Source organism: Melanaphis sacchari, unplaced genomic scaffold (genome assembly GCF_002803265.2).
Source record: "Melanaphis sacchari strain LSU unplaced genomic scaffold, SCAv2.0 Contig55_pilon_pilon, whole genome shotgun sequence".
In the NCBI taxonomy this organism is placed as follows: Eukaryota; Metazoa; Arthropoda; class Insecta; order Hemiptera; family Aphididae; genus Melanaphis; species Melanaphis sacchari.
This window is the reverse complement of record NW_020271389.1, coordinates 814,852-820,851: the sequence shown is the minus strand read 5'-3', so window position 1 is coordinate 820,851 and position 6,000 is coordinate 814,852.

Below are 6,000 nucleotides of genomic sequence, written 5' to 3'. Positions count from 1 at the left end.
TCATATTGTATATAATAACACGTAAAAGGGCTAAAGAAGCTGCTTCTGTGCGTGACAGGCGTGATATTGCTATAGTTTTTTGTTACTTAGTCGTGTATACGTAGTATGGTCCGGGTCAGTGTAGTCTAGCAGCGGCAGTTTTTTTCTGTTTCTTTTTTGCTTCGAGTGCGGGTTCTATATTACCAGCTACTATTATACATATATTATTATACGGGGCCCAATATAACGACATACACACGTTACACACTCCACACGCTTGGTGTGCTGTATAAATCCGCCGAAGGGTTAGACGTCCCGCAGATTCGCCAAAGGCTTCTTCTTTTCAGCCAAACAAAAAACATGTATACGTGTGTATATATATGCGTGTGTGTTTGCGTGTGTGTGAGTGTAGCACACAGTTGTTAAAACGATATACGATTGTGATCAGTAGCAACGAAACAAAATGTGCATATATTCTGATATTGTTTAAGTACCTATCTTTGACCATCTGGACATGACTTAAATAAAAAATAAAATAATAATACAATAGATGCGTTTAAAAAAAAGAACCTTATACCATGAAGACGGAAATATAAATTCTAATTCACGCTTTATTTAAAATGTTTATATATAAATCTATCACAAAACGAGTATTTATTCCAAAAGAATATGAACAGATCAAAATGCTTTTACTTTGTCATTAAATAATATAAATATATATGACGCTAATAAATTAATAGTTAAGTATCACTAAACCACACATCACCAATATTAAACGCTATGCTAACAAATAGTGTTACAGTTGTTGTACCTTATGATTTAGCTATATCTAATGAACGTTATATAAAAACGAAGAATAATTACGTTAATTAAAAATATTTACAGTAATAGTTTTTAATACATCTATTTTACTGTCCAATAGTTGTTCACCAGCATAATACATTATAATTTAGTGTACACTTCAACGAAATTTTAAGTACTTCAGTGTTAAATGTAAATCCACCATTAACCGCATTCATATGAAAATCGTGTTTACTTTAAACAGCCCTAACCGCGTACCTATACTTACTTATATTACCATAAATTATTGTACCGATTCGTTTTGAATCGTAACATAAACACGATACACCGACACTTTAAGGTATATACTTTGAAATCTAAAACAAAATCCATTTAAATAATAACTGTCTATTTTGATAACCTTGTAAACCCTAAATAAAAAACTATTTTTTTCGTTAGTAACAAACAGAACAAGTATAGGTACACGAACTAAAATATATTTCATACATAGGTGTACCTATGCATACATACGTATTACAATGTATTATATACATGTCTATCAATTTACACGGCCAACATCTCATTATATCTATGCGTGTTTGTGTATAATAGGTAGGTATACCACTTGACAACGGTTACGCTAAACGTCAGCGAAATTTGGTGCGCGTTCAACAAATATATATAGGCACAGTAGGCACCTATACATGCTGCAACAATAATAATACACGAATTGGACTATTCTACTGTCACAATATCAAATTTCATTGTGCAACACTTTTAAAAAGTACATAACAACACCTATAATAGGTGCTCGTGTAGAAAGTTGTATCTATCTTTGTTTGAATTATTATTATTGTTATTTGTTCTTTACTACTTTACGTCTTTACAATAATAATACGTATCAAGTGTAATAAAAGGTAATGGAATCCATTCGTCGCTGACAGCACCCATGAACGTCAGTTGCATGTATGGCTGTATATTTTGTTCACCGCAAAGTTTAGAAATGACAGGACTATAAAATATTATAATAAACGCATATAAGACGTCTAGGTATGGTATTTTTTTTTTCAAACAACTACCTAGTTATATTGTACACATATATACGTGGGAATAGATAAAAAAAAAAAAAAAAATTAATAGCGTCTTCACATCAACGACTGTAGTAACGTACAACTATTGTCAACAATACGGATTAATTATGATGTTCGATTTGTTACATAAATATATAAACACCTATAGTCGGTATAAACCAATACCTAACATACTATAATGGATATGTGTACCAATGGATTAATTTTATGTTATTGTTATCGTTTGTACAAGGGTAGGAAAACCAGTCTTGAAATAAAAAAAAAAAAAAATTGTGGTTCTTGAATTACTCATTCAAATAAAAAAAAAATACTCTTGTAAACTAGTTAGAGCATGGCGTGGAATAATTTCGGTTTCTTTTCATGCACATGCTGCAAAACCCATTTGTCTTCATTTACCGACAATTCTTCCTGTTAATAAAGTGGTCCGACCATATGATATCATGATGAATAAAGTCAAGGTCCTTGACGACCCCTTGAACCCTCTTCTTGAAACTTGTTTAAACCCGTTTACTGCACATTTGATTTGTTATGAAAATGAATCTTTTTGATCAAAGGCCGTATATCTATAATATTTTTCATGGAATTCAATTAACGTTTATTTAAAAATTATAAAATATATCCTTAATATTTGATGCAAAAAATTTTAATGAAACATTTTTATCATTGCCATAATTATTACTGAATTAACAAATAATATTTAAATATATTATATATGTATATGTTTATAAAGAGGAAAATAATTTGCAAATGTTTGGTAAACGAATAGTAAAAATGACATTTTTGTAACTACATGGCACAAATATAAAAAATGCTAAAATGTTTCACAATGTGTAGTATAAGGTTTTTATAAATACAATCATATATTTTTAAACAAAAATACTGTATGTGTGTTGAAATATTGATTTTAAAGAATTGTATACAAAAACCATGAACAGTATTTTTTATATTTCTTTATACGCTAAATCATCAAAACACTTTTTAAACCATAACTGAATAAAAAAATTCACCATATTTTCAATAGCTAAAAAACCTACCTATGTACCTATTATGTGTGCGGTCAGTTTTGAGGTCCATTAAGTAGCTACCCCGGGTAGATCTTTGACATTGACAAAGTCGTGGGTCTCGATTCAAGTGTTCCGACCGGAAATAAATGCTAAAAAATGTCATTTAAAAGCCTACTGCCGTGATACAACAATTTGTTAAATTCGTACCACTCCGAAACCCGGTAGCATGTTGTTACAAAAAATATATATGTTAGACGTTGTTGTGTATTTTATTTATTTTTTAACCCCGGGCTTACGCAACAATATACATAAAGGTCAAAAATCCATTAGTAAACAATGTATATCAGAGTTATGCCGAACATTATAGTATTCTTTGAAAATATATTTGTTAGGTCGGTCGGTCGAAGATTCGTTTTGCCTTGTTTTTTTTATCATACTATTGTATGTATTGATTTGAAACGCAGAGAGACTTTATTTAACTTATTTCACATATTATATCCGGTGGTCGACATTGTTAAGAAATAAGAACTACCTATCTATATAATATTCTGTATATGTACATCTACACAATTTAATATTATTTTTAGTTGAGTGCTGTGTTCAAGCACATGCATATACATTTATAGTAAGTAAATAATATGTTTAATATTTCTATGTGCATTTTATATTATTACTGTGGCCAATATTGTTTTATGAATTATGATATTTAAATTCAAAACCTGATACGCTTAAGTGTATTCGTCCGGCTAGACATACGGACTGCGGACTGTTTTAATCCACCTTTGTATTGACAAAAGAGATTAATGCTATTGAATGACCAGTAACCAGTCAATATCGTCTTGCAGGATGTCACATTGTTAATAGAAGAAAATATTATATTTTTTAATCCAGTTATACCTACGCAATACCTAATCCCCGGGACTTAAATATCGTGGAATACATACGAGTTTAAAACCCACAACTGTTACAAGAGCATTGAATAATATGTTATGAAACATTCTACATGCGAATTTAAGCTGTTTTTAATACAATAAAACAAAGTATTAACAGAAATTGTAACGGAAAACCAGTTTAAAATGTAGTGCATACCATTTCTGTGTTTGCATTTACTGACTTACTATTAATAATTATGAAATGTATATTAATAATTATAAACTGTTTTCTTTTCAAATGAATAATAATTGCATGTCGACATTATTTTGTACGGGTCAAGTAAATATATATAAAAAAAACACCATATGATAAATGATAATAATGGTCATTATATTTTCCAAAGTCAATTAATGGTCATTGTTTTATATTTTACAAGTCAAAACAAATTGTATAAATTACCTTTACAAACCACAATACATATTTAAACTAAGTCATCTTAAGTTACAGTTGTTTATTGTTTACAGTATTTTGAAAGTTAACTTCTATAAGAATAAAATACAATGCATACAAATAAAATGAAAAATAAGAACTTTTAGTTCCACTTGTCAAAATTATATACTTTTACATTTACAGTACATATTATATTTGAATAACCATAATTGGGAATAAAATATGGAAATCATAGTTAAAAAACCAAATCTAACCTAACATAGCTGAACAATAAATTATGTATGACTAAACACATATGGAAAACAAATTTAAATTAATTTATCAAAACCATAAAATCATTTGCTTTAATAAAGTGAAAACTATACTCTTTGATTTGATAAATAACTAAATCTTTTTGCCTATTATTTAAACGGATAATTTACATATATATAAATATACATGTAAATATTTAAAATCTATATTATAATTAATAATAAAACAAAAAAAAATAAATTCAATGAATGTAAGAATATTGAAATTAAATGGTTAGAAAATGTATATTTTTATACTATTCAACAAAAAAAATTGTGTATTAAATTATAAAATAATAAGAACAAAAATTAATCTAAGTTCAAATTGTTTTATATTATACTATGTATAAACATAATTATATGTATATTATAATCATTACGAAAATAAAATTTTGGATCATTTAAACAAAAATATTAATAAAACGTTTTCAAATTCTAAAACATTAAACTATTGAAAGTATGATTATAAATAACATCCATCTCCTTAGGAACTATCTCATTTTGTGTAACCTGATCTGTTCATATTAATATATGTATACGTAGTTATAATAAAAATCTATAGTAGTAGGCCAATATTCTATTTATTGTTATAGGGTTTAAACCTAATCATTATTGTGTATGCAATTTCAAACAAATATTTCCCCTCTATTGCCTCATATAAGCAAATGTCATACAACAAAATACAAATTGTATATGAACTTGCGGTCGATTTAGAATCCTTGTCAGTTGTCAGATAACTGGATCGTTATATTTAATACATGCCTATATGACCCTTTTACAATGTGATTGTCATCTACCACCATGTGCAATGATAAATGCACCAGGGTCATTTATATTATTATTTTTGTTTGTTTGTTTATCTGATGTAGGAATTTGATACTTTGTGTTGCAAGCCAAACGTACCGAATTTGTATCATTTACATCGTATATTATAATATTGTACTCTACAACATTGTTCTCACGAAAACAGAATAACCGTTATGTTGAAGACTTAACTAAACAGTAAAGTTGTATATACCAGTCGTCCGTACATATTATACTATAGTAATAAAATGAAATATAATATATTTCTAAAACGCGAGAGCAACATTTTTATTTTTTTTTTTAATATACATTAATATACATACCTCGTGTATAAAGTCTAATCGCTTTTAATATAAAATCAAAATTCTAAATGTATCAGCGTACCTCGCCCAATCCATAATCGCTGAAATTATTTTCTAACCCACTTTATCTACCGCATATAGGTACTTAAAATAGTATATTGAAATATTAAATTAATTGTTTTAGACTGACCTAATCTATATTTGTAACGAAGGTGTATTAATGTTATTATATTCTTTTTTGCCATGATATACGCCTTATTTCTATCTATTAGCGATCGCAGCCTACAACGACATAAAACGAACGACCCTGCTGGGTCGTTGTGGCCCAGTTGCGGTGGCCACAAACACTTTTCATTTTTTTTGTCTTCTAATGAGACTACATAATTCAAACCTGGATACATATTATAACACACATACCATGTATATA